Source organism: Peromyscus leucopus, chromosome 1 (genome assembly GCF_004664715.2).
Source record: "Peromyscus leucopus breed LL Stock chromosome 1, UCI_PerLeu_2.1, whole genome shotgun sequence".
In the NCBI taxonomy this organism is placed as follows: domain Eukaryota; kingdom Metazoa; phylum Chordata; class Mammalia; order Rodentia; family Cricetidae; genus Peromyscus; species Peromyscus leucopus.
The window spans coordinates 77,869,187-77,889,168 of NC_051063.1; the positions used below are offsets into that span (position 1 = coordinate 77,869,187).

Below are 19,982 nucleotides of genomic sequence, written 5' to 3' on the forward strand. Positions count from 1 at the left end.
CTCGAACTCACAGAAATCCACCTGCCTCTGCCACCTGAGTGCTGGGATTAAAGGCGTGCGCCACCGTGCCTGACGATGCTTTCTTATTCATTTATTTTGTGTTTGGGGGGCATGAGCATGCCACAGAGCCCTTGTGGAGGTCAGAGGACATTTGACTCTTTCCACCATGTGGGTCCCGGTATCCAACTCCGATGTCAAGCTTGGTAGGAGGTGCCCACATCCGCTGGGCTGCCTGTGCTGTGGAGGGAGCATATCTTCTTCATTTTATAATGAGGAAACAACCTGAAAGGGGGTAGGTGGAGGCACAGTTCAGACTCCAGAGTGACGGGGCAGGCCTGAGTCTGGGGTCAGGTGTGCTCTGAGGGCTGGTTGTTGTACATGTCCTCTGCCTTATTTGCCCAGAGGACAGACAAACCCAGCCCACCTCACTTGAGAAGTAGGGAAAGGGTTGGAGTTGTGAATAAGGGTGACTAAATCGGGGGCTGGAGAGATGGCTCAGAGGTTAAGAGCACTGACTGCTCTTCCAGAGGTCCTGAGTTCAATTCCCAGCAACCACATGGTGGCTCCCAACTGTCTGTAACAAGATCTGGTGCCCTCTTCTGGCCTGCAGGCAGAACACTGTATACATAATAAATAAATAAATCTTAAAAAAAAAAAAAAAAAAAAGGACAGGTGTTAAAAAAAAAAGGGTGACTAAATCAATTAAAATATACTATTAGCTTCTCTCTGTCTCTCTCTCTCTGTCTCTCTCTCTCTCTCTCTCTCTCACACACACACACACACACACACACAGAGGCACAGGCACAGGCATCAAACAGCAAAACAAGACCCTGGATTTGGGCTGGTAAGATGTGTAGGTGTTTGCACATGAGTGCAGGTGTCCACGGAGACCGGAGAAGTCAGAACCCCTGGAGTTGGAGTTACAGGCGGTTGTGAGCCTCCTGACCTAGGTGCTGGGAATCAAACCTGGGTCCTCTGGAAGAGCAGTCCGTGCTCTTCACTGCTAACCTATCTCTCCAGCACGAAAATGTAATTTTTGAGTTTGGATTTGAGAATCCGGAGAGATGGCCCAGAGGTTAAAAGTAATATTGCTTCTGCTGAGGAACTGGATTCAGTTCGAAGCATCATGGCAGTTCACAGCTGTCTAGTTCCAGGGGATCCCACACCCTCTTAGAGGGCTCCTGCATATAACATCATATCCCGCTAAAGTCCAAAATTCTGAGTTTGGACCTGGGGGGTCTGGTGGGATCTCTATGTTTAGCAAGGCTAGGGTGGTGATGGGTCACCAGATTAGGGAAGTTACAGCACCCAGAACCAGGCACCTTGGTAAGCAGCGGCACCCACAGGATTTGGACCCGCCCTGGCCCCTGAGCAATCAATGGACCATTGGCTCTACAACCCTGTGGGCCCTCCTCCAGCCTGCATTCAGGTCAGCTGTTAGCTGTTGCTGGTCCTCACCTCTCTAAACTGTCATGAAGTTAACAATAAAGTATCACTGAGATGCTCCCCTCCTCCCATCCCCCCCAACTCCCAGCAAGGCCTGGCAGGGTTGAAGAATTGACTTATTTTTTCCTTTTTCCTCTTCAGTCTTTAGTAACTCAGTGTGCTGGCTAGTTTATGCCAACGTGACACGAGCTAGAGTCACCTGTAAGGCATTTTCTTAATTAGTGATTAAAGGGGGAGGGCCCAGCCCATGGTGGGTCGAGTCATCCCTGGGCTGTGGTCCTGGGTTCTATAGGGAAGCAGGTTGAACAAGCCATGAGGAGCAGGCCAGTGTGGCACTCCTCCACGGCCTCTGCGTCAGCTCCTACCTCCAGGGTCCTGCCCTGTTTGACTTCCTGTCCTGACTTCCTTCAGTGATGGCCCACAACGTGGAAGTGGCGGCCGAATAAACCCTTCCTCCCTCCCCAACGTGCTTTTGGTCATGGTGTTTCATCACGGCAGGAGTAACCCTACTGCTCAGCAACCATCCCCCAGAAGTCATCTGAGCTCACAGTCTTCCCGCCCCGTCCCTGCCCCCCCGACCTGTTCGCTCTGTTTGGTTGACGTTTTACCTGGGAAGTGGTCCCAGCCTCACAGCTTCAGCGACGCTTTGGGGCTGGTCACAGGGGCTAGTTTCCTGTCCCTCGTACCCCCCATCTATTCTCTGCCCCGGAAGCTCTCACCCTCCGCCTTCCACTTGGGTTCAGCTAAAGAATTGATGAGTGCCGTGACACACGCCTGTGAAGCCCGCACTCTGGAGGCTGAGGCAGGAGGATGGAGAGTCTGAGCCTGGGCTACAGAGTGAGACACTGTCTCGAGGAATGCAGTTTCTCTGTTGCACCAGGTACATTTCCAGTGCTCGGTAGTTGGTGTGCTGAGTGTTTCTCATATGAACTTCACCGACACAGAAAAGACCCTCGTCACAGAGTTCACACTGGACAACATGGTTCAAGAACCTTCTGAGGCTAGGCCTTTTACAATGGCTTTTAAAAATTTTTATTTTTGGCTGGGTAGTGTTGGCTCACTCGTTTAATCCCAGCACTCGTGAGGCAGAGGCAGTTCAAGGCCACCCGGGTCTAGAGAGTAGTTCCAGGACAGCTAGGGGTACACAGAGAAACCTTGTCTTGAAAAACAAACAAACATTTAAAAAAATATATGTTTAAGGGATATAGGTGGGAGCTTGGCTTGTCTGGCAGCTGCCGCGAGAGGAAGGATCCAAGGAAGGCCCAGGATAATCTAAGGCGGCAGGCCAGGCTGATGAAGGCCTTAGCCTGAGGCCCCTGGGATGCTCTTCAGGAAGTCGGGAGAGCTCCAAGGGACTTTTGCCAGATCATATTGCCACCGCAGGAGAACACAGTGACTCAGAAAGCAGCATCGTGGGGTTCCACTTAGGGTCGCTTTCCTGAGCACAGTCGGTTTCCCTTGCCAGGGAAAGGTTGGAGAGATGGGCGTGGTCTCCGGCCACCCTCTGGGTAAGGGAGTGCCACTGCGCACTCCCCCTAGTGGCTGAGGATGGAATTTCCTTTAAGGATTGGATTACTTTACAGATCAGTATTTAAATGAAGTAAACCATCAGGGAGACAAACACTCTTTCATTCCAGCCCTTGGGAGGCCGAGGCAGGAGGATCTCTGTGAGTTCCAGGACAGCCTGGTCTACAAAGAGAGTTCCAGGACAGTCAGGACTACATAGACCCTGTCTCAAACAAACAAACAAACAAACAAACAAACAAAGGCAGACTGAACATCTAGTCTCCACCAGTCACCTTCCTGTACATCATCCCTACGATCCTCACATCAGCCGAATGAAGGCGATAACACTGCCGTGTAGCTGGGGAAAAGCAGACGCTGAACTACAGAGAACAGAGGACTTGGGAATTGTGTCCTCCAGCAGCTCATGGGGAGAGTGGTGATCTGAAAGGGAAGGGTACCCAAGACTCATATTTTAATAATTGGTCCCCAGCGGGTGGAACTGTTGGAGAGGATCAGGAGGTGTGTCCATGTTGAAGGACGGTGTCACTGGGGGTGCGCTCTGACGTTTCAAAAGACTCACTGTATTCTGAGTCTGTCTCTCTCTCCCCCTGCCTCCCTCTCCCCTTGCCTCGCTCTGTCCCTCCCTCCTTCCCTCCCTCCCTCCCTCCCTCCCTCTCCCTCCCTCTCTCTCCCTCCCCCCTCCTTCCTCCCTCCCTCTCTCTCCCTGCCTCCCTCTCTCCCTGTCTCCTCCCTCTCTCTCCTTCCCTTCCTCTCTCTCCCTCCCTCCCTCCTCCCTCTCTCCTCTCCCCCTCCCTCCCTCCCTTCCTCTCCCTCTCTCCCTCCCTCCCTGCCTCCTGGTTGTGTCTCAAGCAGTAAGCTCTCACCCACTCTCCAGAGCCATGCCTGCCTGCCTGCTGCCATGCTCCCTGTCATTATGGCCCTGAACTCCAACCCTCTGAAACCGTGAGCCCCAAATGAAGGACTTGCTTTTATAAGTTGCCTTGGTCACTGAGTTCTGTAACAGCAATAGTAAAGTAACTAAGACAGAGTGTTTTGTCTCTATGTATGTGCATGTTCCATACATAGGTGCCCAAGGTCGGAAGAAGGCTCTGGAACACCCCTAACTGGAGTTATCAGTGGCTGTGAGCAGCTATGTGGTGCTGGGAACAAACCCCAGATCCTCCGCAAGAGCAGCACGTGCTGAGCCTCCGAACCATCTCTGCAGCACCGCCACCGTTTATTTTTATTTTTTATATTATTTATACGTGTATGTATATTGTGTGTGTCTGTGTGAGTGAATGTCACATGTGTGCAGGTACCTGAGGAGGCCAGCAGAGGGCGTGGGATCCCCTGAAGCTGGAGTCACAGGAAGTTGCCAGCCTCCTGACGTGGGTGCTGGGAATCAAATTCCGGTCCTCTTATTTTATTTTGAATTGTGTATAATATGTATCTTTGTGTGGGTATGTGCAGTGCCATGGAGGCCAGAGGTATTGGCTTCACCTGGAGCTAGAGTTATGGCAGATGTGTGCCCCACCCCCCACCCCGTCCCCACCCCGCCCGCCCTAATCAAACTCCGGTGCTTTGCAAGGGCCGCACATGTTCTTAACCACCCAGCCATCTCTCCAGCCTGATTACAAGCGCTGCATTGCACCTTATGACTAACTGTTGCATGGGAACCTCGACTGCACGGTTGTTAAAATGCATCATGGAAGGTAAGACAGAGCTCTGTGTGTAGAAGTGCATGCCAGACACCTGAGCTTGATCCTAGAACCCACGTGGAAAGAGAACTGATGCCTCAAAGTTGTCCTCTGACTCCACGAATGTGCAGGGGCACAGCCTGCATACCCCTGTGCGTGCGCACACACGCGTGTATACACACACACACACACATGCACACACACACATGTGTATATACACACACACACACACATGCACACACACACACACACACACACACACACACACACCCCAAATGAATAACAAACAAATCTAGGACTGGGGATGTAGCTCAGTGGTAGAGAACTCATCTAGTATATGGGGGACCTATGAACTGAAAGAAAGTATAAAAATATGGGTTTGTTTTATTGTTTTATTATTTAATTATTTATTTTTATTTTATATGTCTAGGTGTTTTCCCTGCATGTATATCTGTGTGAAGGTGTCAGAACTCTGGGGCTGGAGTTACAAATGGTTGTGAGCCACCATGTGGGTGCTGGGAATTGAACCTGGGTCCCCTGGAAGAACAGTCAGTGCTCTTGACCTCTGGGCCACCTCTCCAGCCCACGTTTTATTATTTTTAAAGTTTAGTTTTGTTTTTAGGTTTGTTACTCTTTGACAGTTCAGTGCATGTATGCAGTGTATTTGCATCATTTTCACCCCAGTCAACCCCCCCCACCCCAGTGCCAGCTGCTTTTCCCCTAGTCCCTTCTGTTTACAGGCCTTCGGTTTATTTGTTTTGTTGCCCACTGAGTTTAATTAAAGTGACCTGCAGGGGCGTGGGGGAGGAGTGTTTTGTCTACCAATGACTATATCGCCAAAGAAAATGACCCCCCCTACTGTGGGTGTTTGGTTTTCTGAGAAAAGGCCTTAAATAGCCCAGGCTGGCCTCAAACTCACACGTAGCCAAGGATGACCCACCTGCCTCCACCTCCTAAATTCTGGGATTATAGGCATGTGCCATCATACCTAGCTAAAACCCCATTTTTCAGATGTTGGGCGTAGCGGGGCATCCTTCCCTTGCATTGGCTGGTGTTTTGTTCACTTCCACAGATGCCTGTTTCCGAGCCCCGCCTGAGATCCTTTCGTGCCTTGCTTATGGTATTCGCTTCAGGAAGCTCATCACGGTCCGTCATAGGCTCGTCGGTGGGGCAATGCACAGTAATAATTACATACGTGGAGGCTGGAAGGTCCTTTTGCTCTTTTGGGATGTTTCTGAGAAAGGGTCTTGAACTTATTATGTAACTGACGGTGACCTTCAGCTCCTGAACTTCTTACAAAACCTCTTCTCTTTCTGCATCTTCCAGTTCACTTCCTGTCAGCTGCAGAAGCAATCAGTTGCCCTTACAGCATGCATCGACTTCCGAGCCTGGTGGTGCACACCGTATACTTAGTCCTTGGGGGGGGGCCTAAGGCAAGAGGATGGAGTATCTGGGGCCATCCTGGGTTACATAGTAAGTTTCAGGCCAACCTGAGCTATAAAATAAGATTCTTTCTCAAGAAAACACACACACACACACACACACACACACACACACAATTATACATTTACTGAGTGTCTTAATCACTGTTTTATTATTGTGAAGACACACCATGACCAGCATAACCCTTGTAAAAGAAAGCATTTAATTGGGGCCTTGATTACAGGTTCAGAGGGTGTCTCCATTATCGTCTTGGCAGGGAGCTGCAGCCTGATCTCCAGGTGGAGGCCTGGTATTATTGGCTTTTGAAACCTCAAAGCCCACCCTCAATGGCACACCTTCTCCAGCCAGGCCACGCCTCCGCCTCTCTCCTAAACCTCTGCCAGCTGGGAAGCAAACGTTCTAACCTATGAGCCTATGAGGCCATTCTCATTCAATCACAGGACACTGAGCGGCTCTGTGCCAGGTGAGCCTTGGCTAAACTGGAGAGGAGAATGATGCCCCCTCTTCCTTTATAACAGCAGTGTGAAATTCATGTCATCTTTGTCATGTGGCCCTGGCCTCCCACTGGGAAACTGCTGCCTCTGCCTTCCAAGTACCAGCTGTGTGCTGCCCACTTGGCGCCACGGCCTGTGGGTGTGGGGGGTTGTATATTCATCTTCATCATCTCGAAGTGTTTTTTTTACTACCTTTGTGATTTTTCTCTTGGACTTTTTAGTTCTTGAATCGTATTGCTTAATTTTCACATATTTCTGAATTTCTTAAATCCCTTTTGTTATTTTCAGGTTTTGGTTCTTGTGATTAAAACATTTTTTGTATGACTTCAGTCCTTCAAAAACTTGTGGAGACCAGCTCTGTGGCCCAGCATGCGGTCTGTCCTGGAGAGCATCTCTGTGGTGTTGCGCACATCTGCTGTCACTGAGTGGGCGTCCTGCTGGTGACTTTTAAGTTTGTTTTGTGCACACTGTTCAAGTCTTTTGTTCTCTTGCAGCATTGAAGTCTCTCACGGTTGCTGTTGAATCAGCTCTTTTCTCTCTCAAGTCTGTCAGATCAAGCTCACAGATGTTGCTGCACTATGTTTAGATACAGTGATTGGATCCTTACACATTGCTGAGACTGACATTTTGGGTTACTGTATCCCAGACTGGAACTAGGGGTGACCCTTCGGCTTCAGCTTCCCAAGTACTTGGAATACAGGTATGAACAGGTGTGCTCAGTATTTAAAGGGTGTGTGTGTGTGGGAACCCTTTAAAGTTTATAGGTTCTGACATCTCTTTTAGCTTAGTTTAGCCAGGGTTAGTGTTTTCTGTCTCCTCCTCCTCCTTCTCCTCTTCCTTCTCCTCTTCTTCTCCTCCTTCTCCTCCTCCTTCTCCTCTTCCTCCTCCTCCTTCTCCTCCTCTTCTCCTCCTCCTCATCTTCCTCCTCCTCCCTTCCCCCTTCCTCCTCCCTCTCCCTCTCCTCCTTCTTGTTTTGTTTTGAGACAAGGTCTCACTAAGTAGCTTTGGCTGGCCTGGAGCTCACTATGTAGACTAGAATCTCACAGAGACCCACATGCCTTTACCTCCTGAGTGCTGGGATTGGAGATGTGCAATATCAAGCCTGACTTTTTTTCTCTTTTCAAGACAAGGTCTCAGTTTATAGCTCAGACTGCAACCCTCCTGCCTCAGCTTCAACTGTTGGAATTGCAGGTCAGTATCATTGTGCCAAGTTTTCTGCAGTCTTTTTTTTTTTTTTTCCATTTTTTTGGTTTTTCGAGACAGGGCTTCTCTTGTGTTGTTGCCCTGGCTGTCCTGGAACTCACTCTATAGACCAGGCTGGTTTTGAACTCGGAGATCTGCCTGTCTCTGCCTCTGGGGTGCTGGGATTAAAGGTGTGTACCACCATCGCTTGGCTGTGGTCTTTTTTTTTTCCTTATCAGTGACTTTTTGAAAAATAATTTATTTATTTTTATTTTATGAACAGTGATTGGTGTTTTGCCTGTACGCATGTCTGTACAAGGGCATCAATGCCCTGGAATTGGAGTCACAGACAGTTGTGAGCTGCTATGTGGGTGCTGAGAATTGAACCCAGGTCCTTTGGAAGAGCAGCCACAGCTTTTAACTGCTGAGCCATCTCTCCAGCCCCTTGTACTTTAATTGAATGCCCCGTTCTGTGCTCTTCATTGGTGCTAACATTTCTTAAAATGCTCCCAGCTGTAGTGATGAGGCGCTGTCTGGCCTGCCTCAGCTCACAGAGGCTTAGATGTGTGTTATGGAGGAAAATCCATGAGTTTTCTAAGTTGCACTCAGACATGAATTGTGTCATTGTTAATTATGAGTTCAAATATACAGTATTGTTAATGAATCAATACTGTATATTTTCCTTAATAGTGTATGTGTTCCCTAAGACCAATATTCAGCTTTATATTTAAAAAAAAATTGTAGTGGGCGGTGGTGGCACATACCTCTAATCCCAGCACTCAGGAAGCAGAGGCAGGTGGATCTTTGTGAGGGCAGCCTGGTCTATAGAGTTAGTTCCAGAACAGCTAGGGCTGTTACACAGAGAAACACTGTCTCGGGGAAAAAAAAAACCTAAACAACAACAACAAAAATACTTGTTTGTTTGTATTTTTATTGTGTGAGTGTGTGCATGCATGTACACATGCCACCAAGTGTGTGTGGAAGTCAGAGGAAAACTTTCAAGAGTGGATTCTTTCCAGCTCATGGGTTCTGGGGATCAACAAGTTCAGATCATCAGCTTACATATCCTGAATCACAGTCCATTGAAGGAAGCCCAGGCAGGACTCAAACCAGGAGGGACCTGGAGTCAGGAGCTGATGCAGAGGCCCTGGAGGAGTGCTGCTTACTGGCTGCTCATGGTTTGCTCAGCCTGCTTTCTTATAGAACCCAGGGCCACCAGCCCAGGGATGGCTCCACCCACAATGCCCCCGCCCCCCATCAATCACTACTAAGCAAATGTCCTACAGTGTAGGCTTGCCTATACCCAATCTTATGGCGGCATTTTCTCAGCTGAGGTCCCTCCTCTCTGATTGCTCTAGCTTGTGGTAAACTAGGCAGGGCAATGACTAAGAAGGAGTTAGTTCCCCTCTTCCATCATGTAGGTCACAGAGATCAAACTCAAGTCATCGGGCTTGGCGACATATGCTTCTGCCCACTGAACCATCTTGCTGGCCTAGGTTTTTTTGGTGGTGGTGGTTGTTGTTGTTGAGATAGGAGTTTGCTGTGTAGCTCTGGCTGGTCTTGAGTTTGCAATCCTACTAGATTAGGATTAGAACAATTTAAAAAGCCTCAAAGTAGCTGGGTGTGTGGCCCAAGCCTTTAATCTCAGCACTTAGGAAGCCAGCTAGGGCTACATAATGAAAACCCGTCAAAAAACAAAACAAAACAAAACAAAACAAAAAAAAAAAACAAAAAAACCAAACCCCACAAAGGTCTTTACCAACATTCACGATTCAGCTATTTATTCAAACGTTTTATTTATTTATATATTTTATGAGAATGAGTATCTTGCCTATATGTATGACTATGCACTACATGCATGCCTGGTGCCCCAGGAGGCCAGAAGAGGGCATCAAATCTTCTGGAACTGGTATTACAGATGGTTCTGAGCCACCATGTGAGTGCTGGGAATCGAACATGGTTCCCCTGGAAGAGCAGCCAGTGCTGTTAACTGCTGAGCCATCTCTCCAGCACTTCAGCTTCCTTCTTAAATAAGTATTCCTCAAGTTGTTGCCAGTCTTTGGCTGGCTTTCAGTTTGGAAAGTTGATTTTGAGGGTTTTTTTTTCATTATTTTTATTAAGGAATTAAATAGGTCTTTACGTTGATATTTTTGCTGACTCTATAAAGCTTAGTTTACAATCCATTTTTTTCTTTTTTTGAGACAAGGCCTCACTACAGTAACTCTGGCTAGCCTTGAATTCATTATGTAGATCAGGCTGGCCTCAGATTCTTATGCCTCTGCTAAGAGCTGAGATTAAAGGCATGGGTGACCATGCCCTGCCAGATTATTACTCTTGCTTCTGTTTTTCTAGTCCTGGAAATTTGAACCTCATGCATGTTAGGCAATGCTCGGTTACTTAGCTGCAACTTTTGACTTTGATTTTGTTTGCTTATTTATTTATTTATTTATTTTTCAGGCAAGTAGCTCAGGCTGGTCTTGAACTCGCCATGTCACTGGGGATGACTCTGAACTCCTGATCTTTGCTGTTTTGTTTTGAGGCTGGGCCCTGATAAGTCACCCAACATACTCTTGAATCGTCCTGAGTCCAGGCTGGCCTTGAAGCTGTGTTCCCTCGCCTTGCCTCCTGAGCAGCTGGAAGTTCAGGCCTGTGGAGCAGGCCCACCTGATTTGGTAGGCTTGGAAGCCGACTCTCCTACTTAGTCCAGGCCAGCTCTGAAGGTGCAGCTCCTCTGCCCATGCCTCTCAGGTGCTGGGATTCCAGGTGGGCACCACCACCCTTGGCTAATGTTCAAACCGTCGGGGAGCCACCAAACGGCTGTGCCCCTGCTCATGTTTCCGAATGTCACCTGTGTTTCCCAGAAGACTTGATTTCTTCCTGAGATCAAGGCAGAAAGCAAAGGGAGCCCTCAAAGTTCTCCCGTCAGTCCTGGAGAACCGCTGTGGCGATGCAGGGGAAAAGGAAGTGAAGTCAGTCAGCTCATGCAACTTCCTACTGTTCCTGTCGTACACTGCTAACAGATCACCAGGGGCACTGCACTGCTAACTAACAGATCCCCAGGGACACTGTGCTGCTGACAGATCACCAGGGGCACTGCACTGCTAACAGATCACCAGGGGCACTGCACTGCTGACAGATCACCAGGGGCACTGCGCTGCTGACAGATCACCAGGAGCACTGCACTGCTAACAGATCACCAGGGGCACTGCACTGCTAACAGATCACCAGGGACACTGCACTGCTGACAGATCACCGGGGGCACTGCACTGCTAACAGATCACCAGGGGCACTGCACTGCTAACAGATCACCAGGGGCACTGTGCTGCTGACAGATCCCCAGGGGCACTGCACTGCTAACAGATCCCCAGGGGCACTGCACTGCTAACAGATCCCCAGGGGCACTGCACTGCTGACAGATCACCAGGGACACTGCACTGCTAACAGATCACCGGGGGCACTGCACTGCTAACAGATCCCCAGGGACACTGTGCTGCTAACTAACAGATCACCAGGGACACTGCACTGCTAACAGATCACCAGGGACACTGCACTGCTAACAGATCCCCAGGGACACTGTGCTGCTAACTAACAGATCACCAGGGACACTGTGCTGCTGACAGATCACCAGGGACACTGTGCTGCTGACAGATCACCAGGGACACTGCACTGCTGACAGATCACCAGGGGCACTGCACTGCTGACAGATCACCAGGGACACTGCACTGCTGACAGATCACCAGGGACGCTGCACTGCTAACAGATCACCAGGAGCACTGCACTGCTAACAGATCACCAGGGACACTGCACTGCTAACTAACAGATCACCAGGGACACTGTGTTTCTAACTAACAGATCACCAGGGGCACTGTGCTGCTAACAGATCAACAGGGACACTGCACTGCTGACAGATCACCAGGGACACTGTGCTGCTAACTAACAGATCACCAGGGACACTGCACTGCTAACAGATCCCCAGGGACACTGTGCTGCTAACAGATCACCAGGGACACTGTGCTGCTGACAGATCACCAGGGACACTGTGCTGCTGACAGATCACCAGGGACACTGCACTGCTGACAGATCACCAGGGACACTGCACTGCTGACAGATCACCAGGGACACTGCACTGCTGACAGATCACCAGGGGCACTGTGCTGCTGACAGATCACCAGGGACACTGCACTGCTGACAGATCACCAGGGGCACTGTGCTGCTGACAGATCACCAGGGACACTGCACTGCTAACAGATTACCAGCGCACTGCACTGCTAACAGATCACCAGGGACACTGCAACCAGAAGCTCACAGCTGAAGCAGTTAGGATAGTTTATACGCACACGGCAGATCAGCAGTCGTCATCCTCACTGTTTTTGTTTTTTCAAATCTCTCCAAGTTTGTCTACAATGGTTGCAAGGCTGCACACAGCTTCTGTCGGGATCTAGAGGGAGGCCCCGGTCCAAGTCTGTGGTCTAGAATGTTTTGATGGGGTTAGTGCCCTCACCCCTCCTTTAAGGACTCCATTTCCTCTTGACTACAAACTCCTCTTTTGTTAGTTGGTTTGCTTGCTGCTGCTGCTTCTCTTTCTTCTGGGGAGCAATCAGCCTTGCTTGTGCTGGCAGTGGCTTTGACCCCGGCCCCTAACCACTATCTTAAGTCATTTTAATCCTATCTTCTTCTGGTTGAAAAGACAAACAAGACGAAAGTTGCGAAGTCCTGCTTCCTCTTGGTCATCTGTTGCTGTTACACCATCAGCCCCAAGCACTGGGTCAGTCTCTTCCTTCTTCCAAATATAGTTGTGGCCTTTTTGCTGCTGGTAACCTGTTTTGTAATCTCTGCTCAGTGCACCTGCAGCCAACCTAATAGTGTCCATACGAGTTATAGCAGCCTTCTGACTTTTCTTAACAAAACAAAACTTCTTCACACGTGTGTGTGTGTGTGTGTGTGTGTGATGTGTGTGTGTGTGTCGTGTGTGTGTGTGATGTGCACGCGTGGAGGTCAGACAACCTGTTGAGCCCCCCTTCTGCCCCCCAGAGTCCGGCTATTGAGCTCAGGTCATCAGGTTTGTCCTCCAGTGCCTTCACCTGCTGAGCCTTCTCTCCGGCCCCCTCTTCTTCCTTTTAAGGCAAGGTCTGGCTACACAGGCCAGGCTGGTCTTGAACTTGTGATTCTCCTGCTTCTTCTTCAACAGTGCTGGGATTGTAGGTGGGTGCCATTATGCCCAGCCTCTTTTTGATCAGAGGATTTCCTGTCTGCTCCTTTAATCCCTTTAAGTCTTCTTCCTGTGGCATCTCCATCAATGATCAAAATGAAAGAGAGAAAGATGTTTTGTTTTTCTCATTGGATAGTCTTGAAACTTATGTACATATACATTTCCTGTACATGTAAATTTATATAACTATATATCTATACATATTCAGTATTGGAACAGGTAGGTGGCTAGTGCGTGCATTGCATTTGCATGATTAGCTTAGTGACCTTTGATTGATTTAGTATCCCAGTCATCACAGACCCTCTGCTTTACTCTATATTAATACACAGCTACACCCTTTCTCCACAGTATTGAGTTCAGTTATCTGTTACTGGGCGAAACCCCACCAGAAAGCCCGTGTGCTGGTGCGTGGCTGAGTTCTGGCACTGGGGAGGCTGAGGCAAGAAGGATGCAAGTTTGTGTATAGCCTGGGCTACCTAGGGAAATCCATCTCAAAAACCAACCCGCCAATGCATGCCTTTAATGTCAGCACTCCATAGGCTGAGGCAGGGGGATACCGTGTTTAAAGACGGTGGCTGTGTAGTCTATACAGAAAGATGTTGTGAACAAACAAAAGTAGAAACAAACCGAACAAAACCCCCACATTTCATGGCATAAATCAATACTTGGTGGGGTTTTGTTGGTTTGTTTTTTATGCTCCTTGGTTCTTGAGTGTAGTTTAGAAAGTACAGAGACAAAACTGCACTCTGCTCCCCCCCTCAGCCTCATCTGGAACCACTGAAGCCCAGAGCAAGAGTAGGAACGCCACGGCGGCGGGGGGGGGGGGGGACACGGGGGACACACGGACACGACGACGACGACACACGGACAACCCGCTTCCCAGCCGGCTTGTGCCCTGGGCGGCTGAAGGGTGCGACTGTTGATTGTCGGCCACAGAGCCGGGAAGGGTCCTGCCTGATGGCTGTGTGGCTGCTGCCCAGTGGCTATGGTGACTTTCTTTTCCCTGTTCTCTTCCTCCACTCCCTCCTCTTTCTGATACACTGTCTGGCCGTATGTCCCAAACCGGACTAGAACTCACTACATAGCCCAGGCCAGCCTCACACTTACGATCCTCCCGCTTTCTCCGGAGGGTGGGGAGTCAGGCCCGTGGACCAGGCCCAGCTTACCTGTGTTTCTCCTGTGAGCATTCCAGACTCCAGCAATGAGTTTGCAGTGAGCAAGGTGAGGACTGCTTGCTATCCTCCAGTCCAGCCTTGAGAGCCCCATGACACCCTTTCCACCACATGCTATCGAGGGACAGTCATAACCAGCTCAGGTTCAAGGGATGCCCTTAGACCTCTTGATGGGGAGGGGAGCAAAAAAAAATTACAGACCAGAATTTTCCAGCCCACCCACTGAATTGAAAGCTGAATAAAATAGCTATTGCTTTAAGTCATAAAAATCATGTCCATATTTTGATTGCCACAGCTTTACAAACAATTTGTCATGAAGATGAAGGATGGATCATTGAAAGGCCTCCAAGTTATTTGTCAGGTGTTTTCTTTCCAACCACCTGCTTCTTTTGATAATTAAGACTATGCGGCCCAGGCTGGTCTCAGACTTGACGTCCTCCTGACTCAGACTCCCAAGTGCTAGAACTATATGCACGTGCCCTGACAAACATCTTTTGTTTTGTTCTTTTGAGGCAGGGTCTCTCTACATAGCTGTCCTGGGACTCATTGTATAGACCAGGCTGGCCTTGAACTCACAGAGATCCACCTGCCTCTGCTTCCCGAGTGCTGGGAGTAAAGGTGTGTACATCTGGTTTAAAATTTCTTTTTATAAAGAAACAGAGAGAGCTGGGTGGTGGTAGCACACTCCTTTAATAAATACAGTCTTTGCCTACTATGTGCAAGGCCTACACTGTAACTGTTTATTATTGTATTTCATGGGTACAGTTGTTTGGCCTGTGTGTATATGTGTGAACTATGTGCTAATCTGTGGAGGCCTGAAAATGACATGCAGTCCCCTGGAACTGGAGTTACAAATGGTTGTGAGCCACCATGTGGTGTTCGGAACCAAACCTGGGTCCCCTGAGAGGGCAGCCAGCGCTTTGAACAACTGAGCCGTCGCTCCAGACCTGATATTTCTCCTTCCCTTTCCTTTTTTTGGACAGGGTCTCACTATGTAGCCTCAAACTCACAATGATTCTCCTGCCTCAGGCTCCCACCTGCTATTACTACAGCTGGGAGCCACCACACTCAGCTGACATTCCATGGCTCTCAAAAGCATGTCTCTCTTTCTTCTTCTGTGTAGCCCTGGCTGCCCTGGAACTCACTCTGTAGACCAGGCTGGCCTTGAAGTCAGAGATTCACCTGTCTCTACTTCTCAAGTGCTGGGATTAAAGGCGTGTGCCACCATGGCCTGGCTTATTTTTATTTGTGAGTTTTGTGAAGGTAAAAAGGTACATGTTAGAAATCTGTGTGGTTTAGATGAAAAAACCGGGGCTCCCCAGACAGCTACTTCCTGTTCTCTAGAAGAGGCTGGTTCAGCCCCTTCAGCTTATCCTTCTGTCAATAGTCCTGGGGCCTCCTGCCGCACTGTTGTTGTTCAGCTTGGGGGATTATCTGATGTGTGTGTGTGTGTGTGTGTGTGTGTGTGTGTGTGTGTAGTGGTTCCACCTAGGCCCTCGTGTGCATTCATCTTCATGTGAAAGTTCAGTGTGTGACTCTTTGCTCCTCTACCATATACACCTATTCAGTACACACTCACACTGTGTCTGCTTTTCCCCAGGCACTAGGTTACTTTGTATGCTCTGGAACTCTGTCCTCTGGCATGACAAAGCTGTTGCCATGTTCAAATCAGAGAACCTGTGGATACCTGCACCGGGCTCTTCCGGGAGTGGGAACACGCCTTTATAGGAGGGAACAGGGTTGGTGAGGCTCCCTGGGCTTAAGGGCACAGGAGGCTCCTGAGGCTCAAGAGGCCCCTCCCTCCCTGATGGTATGTAATCCGTTAGCAGTTGCCAGGGAAGCTGAGACCTGGTGAGGCCTGCAACCAAGGCTGCTCCTCTGAAGGAGGAGACATGTACGTGGGGATCCTAGGGCGGCCACCTTGCCTGTGTACAGAGAGCCATGCCTCCTTGATGAAATCTTCCTGGAGTATGGGGATGTTCCCAGTGTTGCTGATGGACTAAGAACATTTCACAGTGGCTGAACGTAGCATCAGGGGGACGGGATCTCAGGTAGACTGTGAGGGCCAGGAGTCATTAGACACGCGGCTAAGGCACTGTGTAAGCCAACGAGAACGAGACATGCTGCACTAGCCTTGACTTGGAAGGAAAAGTGGAAGATGGCAAAGAACCAGACAACGAGGAGGGAGGAAACGAGGTAGAAGTGATAGAAGACACCCTTCAGGTCCAATCCTCAGCACAGAGGAAGGGAAAATCCAGATAAACAGACAGAAGCCCCAGTCATGGTCCAGCACAGGAACTGGTACTCGGGACACTCAGCCTCCTAACTGCCTGAGTTGGGAAAGACTTTAAACACAATTGAAAGAGCATCACGGTTTGGCTCATGAGGCTGCAGGACGCGATGGAGGTGGGAGGGGCCCGAGAGCCGTCAAAGTGGACAGACCACATAGCACAATCTCCCCACGCTGAGACGAAGACTCCATCTGAGACAACGTGGAAAGTCAGTCCCTGAGCTTATACTTGTCATTAGGAACACTTGGTCATCACTGGCTGGGGTCGATATGAATATGAGGGGCTGGAAAACAGTGGAGAAAGAACAGAAATTACTGGGCAAACTGGGCATGCCAGGGCAGCATTTGGTGCCCGGTTAACTGGCCCAGGTAGGATTGAATTAGTCCTCTACCTTTGTTTGTTCTGTTTAGAGACAGGGTCTAGATGTGTAGACCAGGCTGGCCTGGAACTCCCAAGTGCTGGGACTAAAGGCGTGCGCCACCACCTCTGGCTAATTAGTTACTTTTCTGTTGCTCTGAGAACATCATGACCAAAGCAGCTTATATAAGAAAGAGTTTATTTGACTTTCAGTTCCAGAGGGTTAAGGGTCCGTCATGGTGGTGAGGCATGCAGGAGCAGGGAGCTGAGCATGCACAGGATCTTATAGTTCTTTTCCTGGGTCTGTTTCACTCACGATGTTGGGTGATTCCATCCCAACCACCAGTTTGAAGCAGAAAGAGCCAACTGGAAGTAGGGCAGAGCCTTAAGTGCTCAAGCCCACCCCCAGTGACACACCTCCTCCAGAGGCCACACCCCCTCCAGCAAGGCCACACCTCCTCGAGAGGCCACACCCCCTCCAGAGGCCACACCTCCTCCAGAGAGGCCACACCTCCTCCAGTGAGGCCACACCTCCTCCAGAGGCCACACCTCCTCCAGAGAGGCCACACCTCCTCCAGAGGCCACACCTCCTCCAGTGAGGCCACACCTCCTCCAGAGGCCACACCTCCTCCAGTGAGGCCACACCTCCTCCAGAGGCCACACCTCCTCCAGAGAGGCCACACCTCCTCCAGCGAGGTCACACCTCCTCCAGAGAAGCCACACCTCCTCCAGCAAGGTCACACCTCCTCCAGCAAGGCCACACCTCCTCCAGCAAGGCCACACACACACACACACACACACACACACACACACACACACACACACACACACACACACAGTGGGAAGTGTGTGTGGGGGGGAGAGAAATGGGATCCACTCTCTCTCTAGGTTATGATACTCTCTAGAAGCCTGTGGGGTCCTCCCTGCCCACAGAATCTTAAAGTCTTATTCTGGGTCTGTTTCACTCACTAAGCTGGCTGATTCTACCTGGAGGCTAATTCCTGTTTTCTTCTATTATTATAGAATTGGGTGTGAAATGTATGAGGACAGTGCAAGAAAATCTCAGTCTGAATTCCACTTCTCAGGAGTGGTAATGTCCATTTTCAGCTGCCACAATACAGCCGAGGGTGTCACATAGTGAGTCACAGCTGTCCCTTCCTCCCCCGCCACCTTTGAGACAGTCTCGCTATGTAGATCAGGCTGGCCTGAAACTACCAGAAATCTGCTCGATTCTGTCTCAGCGCTGGGATTAAAGGCACGCGCCACTGTGTGAAGCTTTCTTCTTCTGAAGTCTGGTATGACAGAAAATGGGCTTCATTAGATGCCTGTACCCTGATAGCAGACTTCCCAGCCTCCAGAATGGTGAGCTAAATGAACCTCTATTTTTTATAAATCACCAGACTCCAGTATTGCAAACAGAAGACAAGTAAAGACATTACCCCTTGGGGAAGCAAGAGGGGAGGCCGGGTTTTGTTAGGTTGTGCACATGAATTTTACATTCGATGCTGTTTTTAGTGTCTGGTGACTTGGGTATCTGCTTATACTTAGCATGGGGCTCTAGAAGCTGGTTGAAAGTTTTGTAACATGATTTCAGGGCTGACCATTGTTATTGGATAACCAATTGAGGGCCTTTTTACTTCTTAATGGAATCAAGAAAACAATTTTTATATTTATGTCTGGGGCGGAGAGATGGCTCAGTCATTAGGGCCAATTTTTGTTCTTGCAGAGGACTTGGGTTCAGTTTCTAGCACCTACCTGGTGGCTCACAACTGCCTGGGACTCCAGTTCCAAGAGCTGATAGCCTTTTCTGGCCTCTACAGGTACCACACACATGGTACACAGAAATAATGCAGGCAAAAACTCATACCCATTAATAAGAAGTATTTTTAAAAATATATATGTGTGTGTGTGTCTATTGTAGGTGGAGTTTTTCTGTCCTGCCAGCTGGTTCCCAAATAACCACACAGACTTATTATTAATTATAAATGATCAGCTGATAGCTTAGGCTTGTTACTAACTAGCTCTTTTTTTTTTTTTTTTTTGGTTTTTCGAGACAGGGTTTCTCTGTGTAGCTTTCCGCCTTTCCTGGGACTCACTTGGTAGCCCAGGCTGGCCTCGAACTCACAGAGATCTGCCTGGCTCTGCCTCCCGAGTGCTGGGATTAAAGGCGTGCGCCACCACCGCCCGGCTACTAACTAGCTCTTACAACTTAAATTAACCCTTATTTCTTATCTATGCTCTGCCATGTGGCAGTACCTTTTTTCAGCACAGCATGTTCATCTCCTGCTTCCTCTGTGATTCCTGGTGGCTCTGCCTTCTTCATCCCTGCACTCTCTTTTTGTCTCACAAGCCCTGCCTGACCTCTACCTGCCCAACCATTGGCCATTCAGCCCTTTATTGGACCAATGAGAGCAACAAACATTTTCCGTGTACAAAAAGATTGTTCCACAGCAGTGTATACATGTGCTTGACTGTGTGCGTGTGCAGAGACCAGTAGAGGGCACTAGATCCCTCAGAGCTGAAGTTTCAGGCATTTGTGGGACTTTTACATGGGTGCTGGATCCCAGCTCTGGTCCTCAGGATTGCATAGCAAATGTTATTAACCACTGAGCTACCTCTCTAGCCCTAAGACCCTATCTCAAACAAACAAACAAACAACACTAAAAAGAAAAGGTGGAATCAAGTGTGTTGATGTACACCTTTAATCCCAGCATTTGGGAGTCAGAGGCAGGTGGATCTCTGTGAGTTCCAGGCCAGCCTGGTCTACAAAGTGAGTTCCTGTTTCAAAAAAAAAAAAAAGTAGAACGCCAGGGAGTGACAGCTAGTGTTGCCCTCTGTCCTCCATACACGTGCCCCTGCACACACATATATCCACAAGCATATGAACATATACACACTCACACTTGCCCCCCTCAAAGTAGAAGGGCACAGAGGGAAAACCAAGATGGCAGAGTAGCAAGTGAGGCTGAAGGTGGTTCTTAGTCATGGGACAAAAAAAATGAAAAAAGAAACTCCATGTTGGCAGGCTGAGCCAGTGAGGCCTTGGCTGGAGGGTGACCTTGACAGCAGTTTCAGGGAGCTCTTGGGGTCTTCTCGGGTTATTCACATCGCTTCCAAGATCCTTGATTGAAGGGGCCAATTTCTTTGTGAAAGACACAGAGCTGTGGGTGCACACCTTTAATCTC

The 19,982-nt window shown here is 49.2% G+C and overlaps 1 protein-coding gene across 1 annotated transcript in view; it reads right to left on the reverse strand.

Moving 5' to 3' along the window:
- Positions 1 to 19,982, reverse strand: part of Mapk3 (mitogen-activated protein kinase 3) — a 41,256-nt gene that overhangs the window by 6,968 nt on the left and 14,306 nt on the right. The window lies entirely within an intron of this gene.